This window comes from Vicugna pacos, chromosome 12 (assembly GCF_048564905.1).
Source record: "Vicugna pacos chromosome 12, VicPac4, whole genome shotgun sequence".
NCBI classification, from domain to species: domain Eukaryota; kingdom Metazoa; phylum Chordata; class Mammalia; order Artiodactyla; family Camelidae; genus Vicugna; species Vicugna pacos.
In genome coordinates, this window is record NC_132998.1 from 15,030,711 (window position 1) to 15,043,901 (window position 13,191).

The following is a 13,191-nucleotide window of genomic DNA, read 5'->3' on the forward strand; positions in this document are numbered from 1 at the left end:
CTGAAACAGGAAGTTACCTCAAACGGCAGATGTGCTTGGGAGTGGTTTCAAAAGCAAGGGGACCTTAATGCTAGAACCTTATATTCAGTTACTAACCGTGGGCTAGTGGGAAGGAATTATTTATTAGCAGGTACAGCAGAATTTGCAACAAATCTCAATTGAAGAACAAAGGGCTAGTGGAGTTTTTAGTTACTTCATCTGAGAAGCTTTCACTGAACACCTACCGTATGCAACTTAACATGCCCGTGGGAAAGAGACTGGGGTAATGCGTCAGACTCGGGTTTTAACAGAATCCATAGTTTTCAGTTGAGCCATTTAACAAAACTGAAATGAACCAGGATGCCAATTTATTGATCTGAAATTTGGAATATATTTGCCAGGTGAGTCTCCTGAGATGAAAATCCAGTTCTCCAACCAGAGAGCCAGCCATTCCCATGAGAGATTTCCAGTAAGCCCGAGGAGTCAAGGAACATCTCTAAAGGACCAGAGCTGTTTGTCAACCTGGAAATACTCTTACCTACAGAACTGGCTTAGTTAAGCTTCTGACAGCGAAGTAAGGAAGATCCAAGAAGAGCCATTTCAATTAGCTTAAGCAAATATCGTGGCAGAGAGAGCTTCTTGGAAGGGGACTGGGGTACTTCAGAAAATTCAAAGATAAGCAGGTTTCCAGAAGGTCGAACTCTGGATTTGTTCTAGAGGCCTCGATGACAGCATCATGGAGCCTTCGGTCTGGAGCTACGCTGTTAGATTCCTAGCAACTTCTTCAGCCAGCTTCTCAAGATAAACTGACTAATAATGGTTCCTGAACTCTAATAGCCACGTGGGCAAGGTTACAGCACAGCTGTGACTTCAAAGACCTACCCCTATGGCTGGGAGACTAGTTCTCAGAGGAGGAGTGAAATGGTCACCAGCTGGAACCTGGGTCGCCACCTGCCCCAGTTTTAACACTGAGAGTCCTGCATCCTGGCAAACCCCTCCGTTCCAGGCAAACTGGGATGGTTGGTCCTATGAAACAACCTAGAGATACCGATAACCTCAGTTTCTTTCTATTTTCTTTTTCTAGACTTCCAGGTAAGACTCCTGTTTTCTTTTATGACTTTGCCCCGACTCAATGGATTATAGCTTCCTCCAGTCACTTTTTTTTTCTGATTTCCCCCACCACGGTTATAAGCTTCATAAAAAAGTCATCTGACTTTTCATTAATTTATTCCCAACACTCACAACAGTGTCTAGCAAAGAGTATATACATCCTCAATATAATTGTTGAATGAATAAACACGTCCTTCATCCCCTATAGCACACTTGAGGCTGGGCTCCAACTTTTAAGCAAAAATTTACTAAATGCATGCAAAATAAATATAGCTAGTACCATGAAATTAAACACTCAGACTTCAAAGGTAGAGTCCAGTCATCTTTAACAACAGGACGGCTTTCTTGCCTAGCTTACGATCTGCCTCCAGGTGGCAGAAGCCACCTTTAACCTCTACTACGGGTAAGTGTGTTTGTGGCTGTGAAATCCTTTTCCACATCCTAGCCAGATTTGGTTGTCCTCCACGTATTGTGGGGGGAAAAAATCAACACTGTCTACTTATGTCTTCAAGAGAATCATGAGTGACCCTCGGCCAGTGCCTAGGAATGGTGCCCACAGGATGTTCTTTATGTTAGTGATTGATGATTTTCTTGTATATGCCTGAAGCAACAGAGCGTCCTATACTGGGTTTTCAAGTTGCTTTACAAACACCAAGATTTAGGATGTGCACCCAATTTCATTGTTGGGGTCCTGAGTTTTGGTAGCCAAGGCAGAATATGTCCACGTGACCAGTTCCCCATAAAAGCCTTGGGACCTTGAGGCTTATACGGGCTTCCCTGGGCAAAGACATTCCACACATGTCCCTGTAGTTCAGTGCTGGAAAAAGCATTTTTTTGTATAACGTTGGACAAGGAAGTTCTCAGAAGTCCATGATGGTCCTCTCTGGATCCACTACTGCATATCTTTTTCCTGTTGATTTTGCTGTAATAAGCCTTGGCAGTGAGTGTTACCTGCTATTGAGTCTTGGGAGTCCTGGTGAATCACCAAATGAAACACATGGTGTCTCTTTTCTCCACGCCATCAGTTTGCAAACTTCAGCATCTCTTGCCTTCTCCAGGAAGAATCTATTCACAATGAAAGCCCCGAAGCATTATTTGAGGAAGTTTTTTCTAAATATGGTCTGGGGCGTGGGGCGTGGGGAGGGTTAGAGAGTAAAAGGACTTTTTATATTACACCTTCCACTGTGTGCAACTTTGTAAAGTCGCATTTGACATTTCTCCCAAGTCGTCCTGGCTGTGCTGTGAACTGGAGAGTCTCTCTGCCTGCCCCTCCTCCCACACCATATACACCTGTCCCCTAGTCTCACGAGTAGTTCAACTCTGTCCTTGAATCTCAGATAAACGGAAGTCTGGAGTCGTCAGGACCGGCTCTCCTGAGATGGCAGTTAACTGGTTTTATCTTTTTATTGCCATACTGCTTTTGAAGATCTCACTAAATGACCTGTCTTAGTATGCTTTCTAACCACGAACAGTACTTTCCCTGAAAGGAGTTCTGGTAAGTTCAACTTATTCATCCAATTATTAAATATATATATATCTAATGTGGGAGGGGAGGTGGGTATCGCTCAGTGTAGAGCACGTGCTTGGCATGCACAAGGTCCTGGGTTCAATCCCCAGTGCATCCATTAAATAAATAAATAATAAACGTAAACCCTCCCCCTCCAAAAAAAAAAAAAAAACAAAATAAAAATACTTTAAAAAATACCTGATATAGAGCCTCACCTGAAAAGTCAGTAAAAGCAGAGCTGCACTGGGTGACTTCTAGAGCCTGACAGCTCAGCTCCCAGCCTCGGGTTCCCCCTGTTCATCCCGCCGCAGTGGTCCACGAGTGCCGCCTTAACCCAGGGCTCAATGACACGTGATTCAAAAACAGGGCTCTAAATTCTTTCAGGGGAATGAGACCCCAGGACTACAAGGATCCCGACAGCCTGGAGCTCAGCTGCTGAGTCCCCTCTTTCTCTCCTTCCTGACCGGATGGTGGCCTTAGCTTCCTGCCCACAACTCAGTCATCTTTATCTCAAGAGCGACACGAAGCACCCATGGAGGTCAAGCGTCCTCAGCTGTGACTGTGTGACCGAGGAGTCCTTCCAGGGACCTCTGAGGGGGAGCAGGTGACGACATCAAAGTGGAGAAGAGACATGATGTCAAATAACCCATTCCCTGTCCCCCAGTCAGCAACGGTGCCATCGCCAAGAACTGCCTTCAGTTTGCTGAAATTGTGGTCTCTCCAAATACGTAGGGTAAGAAATCTTAAAAAAAAAAGCAAAAACCGTTGATCTTTGGTTAGATCTAGTTCTGGAGATTTTCCATTTTAAAAGAACAAGTGATCATACATCCATCTTCCAAATCATCTGTTTCTCAGAGTTTTGGGGAATTAGTCATCGATCCTAAGTGTCTAACTTTAAACTTCCAGAGTTATATACATGCTTCCTGAAAAGGTGGGAAAAAATCACACATCAATATTGTTTTTAAAAGTGAGGTATCTGGTCTAAATTGGCAATAAAAGGAACTAAATATACTGACGACATTTACTTTATTTATTTTTTTAATTTTTTTGGAGGGGAGGTAATTAGGTTTATTCACTCATTTACTTTTAGAAGAGGTACTGGGGATTGAATTCAGGACCTCACGCATGCTAAGCATGTACTCTGCCACTGAGCTACACCCTCCCTGAGCATACTTACTTTAAGGCTACAACTCCAGGAAGCAGCTGTTTATTTTTCTCGAAGGGAAAATCACCCCTTAAGTTTTGGTCAATGATGAATTTTCTTCCAGGGTCTCCAATCTACTGCAGCCTCTCATGGAATCATACTGTGTTCCAAGCCAAAACTAAGCTATATTTCTTTTTAATTTCCTTCCTTTTTCTTTGTATTTTGCCTTTAAAGTGACTCAAAGTCTCAAGAGATGCGGAACTCATGGTTCACAACCCTTCCACTCCAGAGAGAGGGATTGTATTTTTAAACTGATCCCTAAATAGAAAGATCCAAAGAAGGACCTATGTGAAATATGAAAATCTCTTTTCAAAATGCACGAGAGCCTCATAAATTTGAAAACATTCTTCTCTCACAAACTGCTCCAAAAAGAAACATTTGGTGCTAACCGCCTGTCTTGCAGACAATGAAGCAAACAAGGGAACATTCCTTCTTGCTTGTAGGGGAGAGACCAGCGAAGCAAGGACTCTTTTTTCTTAAAACACACACACACACACACACACTACACATAAGCAGTAATACCTTAAAAAGCAGTCACAGATTTTACGATGATATTTATTGAAGAAGAATTAATTATCAACAATGCCGGGAGTGTCTCCACATGACTTGTCCCTATGCCACGCTGTTTATGGAAAGCCCTCCTGGTCTAGGGAGGAAAGCATGACCTTGTAGTTGTGCAGAGGTGAATTCAAGATCAGCTCTGCCCATACTAGCTGTGCGATCTCCAGCGAGTTCCTAAACCTGCCAACGCGTCAGTTGGCTTAGTCTGCAGTGAAATTTTCCAAAGCTCCCATCTTTCAGGGCTTACCACATGCCGGGGTCTGCCTGGGGAATCACTGCAGCCCCCCGGGACTGACTGGTGCCTGTTTTAATTAGAGATTTACTGCAAAAGGATACTAAGTCTTGTTGGGTAAGCCTCAACCTTAAGGAGTTAAGTTAACTTGCTAAGGAGTGGTGGAGCTGAGACTCGAGCCTCAGTCAGCTGATTTACTCTCACAATGAGAATGAATGGCAAGTGCCCGTGATTGGGGTAGTTTTGGAGATTAAATGAAATAACTTAGAAAGTGCCTATCACTGTATACATCACACAACGGAATATCACACAGCACCAAAAACGAAGGGGCTAGAGTTTATTTTAGTAATACAAACTTGAATGAAAAAAACCCAAGTCTCAGCTACACGTCAGTAAACAATAAATAAAATAAAATAAAGTAGATAAACAACAAGGTCCGACTGTATAGCACAAGGAACTATATTCAATAGCTTGTAATAACCTATAATGGAAAGGAATCTGAAATATACGTGTGCGTGTAAAACTGAATCCCTTTGCTGTACACCAGAAACTAACCCAACATTGTAAATCAACTAGACTTCAATTAAAAAAATTTTTTTTCTAAAAGCAAATTCAGGATGTCACACACACATAGCCTTATACCCTTTTTAAAAAGTTCAAAACAACTAAAACTAAACAATACCTTGATTAGCATACTTACATATAACTTGCGGAAGGCTTACGATAGATCAGGGCTAGGCTGAATGCTTTACACACAATAGCTCATTTAATCGTCATATATCATGTTTAACATGATTTGTGAAACACACGTATTGGTTAAAGGAGCGCCACAAAGTCTTCCAGCCTTCTGGGATCTCCTTTCCAGTGTGCAAATCAAAACAGTGTGAGCCCTTTTGTAATACTGTCTTACTCAAGGTTTCTACACATTTGCAAGGGCTTTTTTTTTTTTTCCCCTATCATCTCTTCTTGCTTTATCTTTTCTGTTCTTCCTGAATTCTCGACCTCACGTGGGTCTTTTCTCCTGCCTGTGTCATCCCTCAGCTCCCTGTCAAACATGCAACACGGGCCTTTTCTTTAACTTCACAAAGCATCACCAGCTTCACCTGCCATCTGAAGACGGCGGGTTTCTGCAGAGGTATTCCCTCAAGGGAAGCCAGGTAGCGTGTTGCACTGCAGCAAAGCCAGCAGTGGAACATCCAGCATCACCTGAATGTCGCTGAAAGAACACAAGAGAAACTGCTAGACACCCAGGGAGAAGCGAACTCGAGGGCTGGGGGCTCAGGAGCGGAAGGCAAGCTTGTAGTTTATGCCAGGGGCTTACGTCACATTTTCAAGACAACAAACTACAATTTATAAAATTCTTTTAAAAAGGAATGCTTTGCTTTTCCTTTTTTAAATCGTATAGTTGATACACAACGTCAGATAAGTCAGAAGTGTATTAATAAGTGAGGCAGAATTTTTAAAGGTTATAACGCATTGGTAGTACTTTGCTCTTAGTAGTCCCTTGGCCACGCAGAACCCGTCCTCCTGTGGCACCTCAGCCTTCAACCACGTGGCTGGACCCTCACCACCCCCCCCACTCCCTCCGCTGGCAACCCTTATTCTCCACTCCCCCCTTCTTACCTGATCCTCCCTCAATTGTACTCTCTTCTTTCGGTTTTCCAGACTAAGCCAAGCAAAACAAAGAAAGGAAACCTTCATCTTTCATGTCCAAAAAGGCCGTTCCTCGTCTCTACGCTCTCTGCCATCAAGAATTGGAAGCCGCAGTTAGTTCCTAGTTCAAATCATACCTACTAGGGTGGCTGTAATAACACAGTGGAGAGTAACAAGTGTTGGTGAAGACGTAGAGCTATTGAAACCCCTGTGCGTTGCTTGCAGGAATGTAAAGTGGTGCAGCCACCGTGGAAAAACAGCTTGGCCTTTCAAAAGGTTAAACGTGGAATCACCATATAACCCAGCAATTCAACTCCTATGTATATATCCAAAAGGACTGAAAGCAGGGACTTGAACAGGAATGTGCACCCCCTGTGTTCACAGCAGCGTTATTTACAGCAGCTAAAAGGTGGAAACAACCCAAGTGCCCGCCAACAGATGAATGGTAAACGAAATGTGGTGCATACGTACCGTAGAAAGGAATCGAATGTTGACATAGTTTGATACGTGCTACAACACAGATGGACCTGGGAAAAGTATACTTGGTGAAATAAGCCAGACACAGGAAGGCAAATAGTACATGATTCCACTTACAGAATGTATCTAGAACAGGCAAATGTACAGAGACAGAAAGTAGCACGGAGGTCGCCCGAGGCTGAGGGGAAGGGACCGGGCAGTGTTACTGTTGAACTGGCACACCGCTTTTGTTGGCGATGGTAACCCATTTTGGGGTGTGCACAGCGGCTGTGGTTACACAACACTGTGCATGTAATTTGATGACACTGAATTGTACACTTACTAATGGTAAAAAAGAGATAAATAATATGTTACATATACATTACCACATAACCTCCCCCTCCAAATCCCATGCTTTCTCTGCCTGCTGTACACTATTTCCCCCATTCCAGGGGAGCAAACTCAGATTTAAAACTTCAGTGCAGCATTGACATTCAAATCCAGGTATGGATTCAGACCTTCTCTTAATCCTAAGTCACACGCAATCATTATTCTTTTATTTACTGTACCACTTTCTGATAGCACTTCGAATGTTAAATTGTAGCTGACTGTTGCTTGATTGTGAACTCCTTAAAGGAAGGAAAAGCTCTCTCCATCTTTGGATGTTTGATGTTTATTTCAGGGCCTGACAGCTGGAGTCCTCTGGAAGTGAAGGCATTGCTAAGGGCCAAGACCCAGCAGGGGGCCCACCCTGGCATGGGCTGTGTTGGATTCCATCAAGTAAGCCAGCAATCAGCAACAGAGCACTTATTGCAGGCACCGCTAGAGGCTGGGTGCAGGGACGAAGGGCACAGTGCCCAACCCCAGAGAGCATCAGTCTGGTGGGTGAGGTGGACGGTGAGACAGAGCCTTAGAGAACAGACACCTGCTCTGTGAGGGCACAAGGTACGGTGGAAACCCAGGAGGGGAAATGCAGGCTGGAAGTTAGGGGAGGCTTTCTGGAAGAGGTGTGCTCGATCTGAGTCTTGCTGAAAAATGGGGATAATCCTGCAGAAAAGGAGCAGGAAACAGTGTTCCGGGCAGCAGACAAAGCAGATACACAGGCATGGAGGGGTAAGGGTGTGGAGGGTCCTGGGACTAGTCCTGGGTAGGTGGGATGTGGAGGGGAGGGAGGGGCGGGAGATGTGCTGTGATACAAAGCGGGAGTGGTGGACAAAGTCCTGGTAGTGAAGGGCCAGGAAGATTTGGGACTTCAAGCTGATAGGGGTAGGGAGCCACCAGAGTGTTTTGAGAAGAGAACTGGACTGCTAATGAAACACATCTTGGTCCAGACTCAGAAAATCGTCAAAAGGACGCTGACCCACATAGCTGCATAGAGCATTTGGAAGGACCACTGACCACCCATATTATCTGCCTTATAAATATTTATTAAATGAAAGAATGAATTAATCTCCAGGACTTAAATGATAAATCATTAAACAATACTTTGTTCCCTCTCTCAATTTTCAACCATTTGCAATGTAGAAATGAATTCTAGAAGACACTGGAGAACATGTGAACAAGAGTTTCTGGACTCCCCAAAGTCACAGTAGCATGGAGGGGTACCATCCATGGTGGACCCATGAACAAATGTTTAACTGTGAACAAGGGTATTTCATGTGTGTGGGTGCCCGTCTCTTTACCAGTTCGGCCCCGAGAAAAGCTGACATAATTCTGCTGGGACAAAATGAAAGCTCCTCTCCTGGAAACGGCTTAATTATTGATATCTATTTAATAACAGACAGTGCAAATGGGAGCACCGTGCATTTTGCTCACCCAAGGCATTTGAGTTTACTATGCGCATCATCAGACAGAGTAAATCATGCTGTGGTAGTGAAACATGCCAAATCTCGGTGGCTTAACGCACTGATAGTTCTTTTCCATGCATGCAGTATGTCCAAGGTGTGTCAGGAGGACGGCCCCAGGCTTACTGTATCTCCCTCCCGGCACGTGCTTGGCATCTGAGCAAGAAGAAGAGAATAGAGTGAATTGTGGACTCGTTCTTAAAACTTCTGTCTGGAAGTTCAGGCATCTCTTCCATTGACATTTTGTTGGCTGAAGTAAATAACGTGGTCTTACACAAGGTGGGAGAGAACTGTGATCCCAACACGTGGCCGGAAGTATTTGTTGAAAATCACCGCTGACGTCACAGTCTGCGCTTCTGGTCTCCAAATATTGATCCTTTCCCCCTCTATTTAAAAAACACTCATCTTATAAACTCAAAATGAATTAAAGACTTCAACGTAAGACCAGATACTATGAAACTCCTAGAGGAAAACATAGGCAGGACACTCTTGGGCATAAAGCACAGCAATATAGTTTTTGAACCATCTCCTGCGTTAATGGAAATGAAAGCAAACATAAACAAACGGGATCTAATTAAACTTAAAAGCTTTTGCACACCTAAGGATACCATCAACAAAACAAAAAGAAAACCTACAGAATGGGAGAAAATATTTGCAAATGATGTGACCAACAAGAGACTAATTTCCAAAATATACAAACAGCTCATACAGCTTAATATCAAAAAAAAAAGCAATGCAATCAAAAAACAAGCAGAAGACCTAACTAGACCTCTCTCCAAAGAAGACATACCTGTGGCCAACAAGCACATGAAAAGATGCTCAACATCACTAATTGTTAGTGCAGATCAGCACTGCAATGAGATACCACATCACATCAGTCAGAATGGCCACCATTAGAAAACCTACAAATGACAAATGCTGGAGAAGGTGTGGAGAAAAAGGAACCTACACTGTTGGTGGGAATGTAAATTGGTGCAGCCACTATGGAGGACAGTATGAAGCTTCCTTAAAAAACTAAAAATAGACTTACCAAATGATCCAGCAATTCCACTCCTGGGAATATATCTGGAGAAAAATATAATTCAAAAAGACACATGCACCCCATTGTTCACAGCAGCACTATTTACAATAGCCAAGACATGGAAGCAACCTAAGTGTCCATCAACAGATGACTGGATAAAGAAGTTGGGGATATACAAATACACATACAATGGAAACTACTCAGTGATAAAAAAGAATAAAATAATGCCATTTGAGCAACATGGTTGGACCTGGAGATCGTCATTCTAAGTGAAGTAAGCCAGAAAGAGAAAGAAAAATGCCATATGATATAGCATATATGTGGAATCTCAAAAAAAAAGGGACACAAGTGAACTTATCAACAAAACAAACAGACTCACAGACATAGAGAACAAATTTATGGTTACGAGGGGGTAAAGAGAGTGGGAAGGGATACATCGGGAATTTGAAAATTGCACCTCTTGGGGAGTGATGGAAATGTTAGCTATCTTGGTTGTGATAGGGGTTTCCTTAGTATATACATCTATCAAAATTCATCATAATGTACATATGAAATATGTGTAGTTTATGGTACAGGAACCATACCACAATAAAACTGTTTTAAAAAAAGAAAGAAGGAAAAAAGGAAAGAAGGAAAGAAAGAAGGAAGGAAAGGAAGGAAGGAAGGAAGGAAGGAAGGAAGGAAGGAAGGAAGGAAGGAAGGAAGGAAGGAAGGAAGAAAGAAAGAAAGAAAGAAAGAAAGAAAGAAAGAAAGAAAGAAAGGAAGGAAGGAAGGAAGGAAGGAAGGAAGGAAGGAAGGAAGGAAGGAAGGAAGGAAGAAAGAAAGAAAAAGAAAGAAAGGGAAAAAGAAAGAAAAAAGGAAAAGAGAAGAGAAGAGGAGAGAGAAGAGAAGAGAACAGAAGAGAGATGAGAAGAGAAGAGAAAAGAGAAGACAAGACTGATCCTGAGGGTGACAAGCCAAAAGTCTCATCCACAGCATCAAACTCAATGTCCAGAACTTCTGGGAGATACATGGTGGTCTCTTCATTGGGACTGATGCCCATTGTGTCTGCATTAGGTCTCTATGTGACTCTTCTTGCTCCAAGTCCTGTGAACTAAAAAGCTAAGTTATCAGCCCTCGGTATACTGTGCACTGGGGCTCAGAGGCAGGATAAATAATCCTGAAAGTCCAGGTCCGTAACGATTCTGAAATACTGCTAGACCAGCCTGAGGAGGGCTTCCTTCCCTGAGATAGAATAAATTATTTAATTAGGCTCCAATTCTGCTCCCCCACAAGGGTATTTTCAATCCACGTGCCTTCATAGCCCTTGAATGAAACGTCTAAAAGATTCGTCCTTTTATGGTATCCTGTTTAGCTTTATCAGAAATGGGAATTAGTGAATGCATCTTCCTTAGGTGTTAGGGAGTTTTTCTTGCCCACTTTCTACTCATAGAAGACAGGGGCCAAGTGTGGTTTTAAATCCAGAGCAGTCAATTTCTCTTTTCTAGGCTAGTGGTCCCTTTAGTATTTTAACACTCTCAAAAATTTAGTCGTATTCTCATCTGATTCCAGTCAATTCTATATGCCAATGGCCATAGCGACAGTTCTTTTTTGAGACAGACTTCCTTTTTTAATTTAACTTTATTCTGAGATAAAATTAATATACAATAGAATTCACCCATTTAAAGTATAAGACTCAATGGTTTTTCCTGTCTTCACAGAGTTATGCAACCATTGCCAATAATTACAGAACAGTTTCATCTTAAAAAGAAACCCCATGCCCCTTGGCAGTCACTCCCTGTTTCCCCCAGCTTCTCCAGCCCACCCGACTCCACTCCCAGCAAGAGGCAAATACAAAAATCTACTTTCTGTCTTTATGGATTTGTCTATCCTGTATATTTCATATAAACCAGATCATATAATATATGGTCCTTTGTGACTGGCTTCTTTCACTTTAGCATCATATTTCTAAGGTTCATCCACATTGTAGATTGCAGATGGACTTAATTTCTTTTTATTGACAAATAATATTTTATTGAATGGATGTACTGTATTTGATTTATCCATCAAACAACAGACATTTGGGCTGTCACCACGTTTTGACTATTGTGAATAATGCTGCTATAAACATTTAAACTTACAAGCTTCTGCACAGCAAAGGAAACCATAAGTAGCACAAAACAACAATCTACGGAATGGGAGAAGATTTTTGCAAACAATGAAACCAACAAAGTCTTGATCTTCAGAATATATAAGCAGCTCATACGACTTAGTAAGAAAAAGCAAACAACCCAACCCAAAAATGGGCAGAAGACCTAAACAAGCAATTCTCCAAGGAAGACATACAATTGATCAATAGGCACATGACAAAATGCTCAATATCACTAATTATCAGAGAAATGCAAATCAAAACTACAATGAGATATCACCTCACACCAGTCAGAATGGCCATCATTTAAAAGTCCACACAAAAATAAAAACAAAAAAAATAAATAAAAGTCCACAAATGACAAATGCTGGAGAGGCTGTGGAGAAAAGGGAACCCTCCTACACTGCTGGTGGGAATGCAGTTTGGTGCAGCCACAATGGAAAACAGTGTGGAGATTCCTCAAAAGACTAGGAATAGACTTACCATATGACCCAGGAATCCCGCCCCTGGGCATATATCCAGAAGGAACCCTACTTCAAAATGACACCTGCACCCCAATGTTCATAGCAGCACTATTTACAATAGCCAGGACGTGGAAACAGCCTAAATGTCTATCGAGAGATGACTGAATAAAGAAGATGTGGTATATTTATACAATGGAATACTATTCAGCCATAAAAACCGACAACATAACACCATTTGCAGCAACATGGATGTCCCTGGAGAATGTCATTCCAAGTGAAGTAAGCCAGAAAGAGAAAGAAAAATACCATATGAGATGACTCATATGTGGAATCTAAAAAAAAAAAAAAAGAACATAAATACAAAACAGAAACAGACTCATAGACATAGAATACAAACTTGTGGTTGCCAAGGGGGCGGGGGGTGGGAAGGGACAGACTGGGAGTTCAAAATTTGTAGATACTGACAGGCATATGCAGAATAGATAAACAAGATTATACAGTATAGTACAGGGAAATATATACACAAGATCTTGTGGTAGCTCACAGAGAAAAAAAATGTGACAATGAATATATGTATGTTCACGTGTAACTGAAAAATTGTGCTCTACACTGGAATTTGACACAACATTGCAAAATGACTATAACTCAATAAGAAAATGTTAAAAAAAATTTATGTACAAGTTTTTGGACAAAGATAGATTTTCTTTTCTCTTCAGTCATACATCTTGAATTTTCCATGTCTCTGCTTTATTGCCTCTCTCTCTATCTCTCTTTCTCTTTCTTTCTTTCTCCCTATCTCTCTCTCCCTCTCAGTTGCAGTCACCCTGGCCCTATCTTAGGAAAGCCACGCCTATAGTTCATTCACCCTATTTTATCCAACTGATGAAAAGATATAACCCAAAAACATACCCAATGGCTGTGTCTTGATTTGGTCCTTGCTGCAGGGCTATTTTAATCAGATTTTGTTATCAGAGCATTGCTCAAGGCTACTTTTTACTGTTTGAGGCTCAGAAATGGTGGCCTTTGGCAACT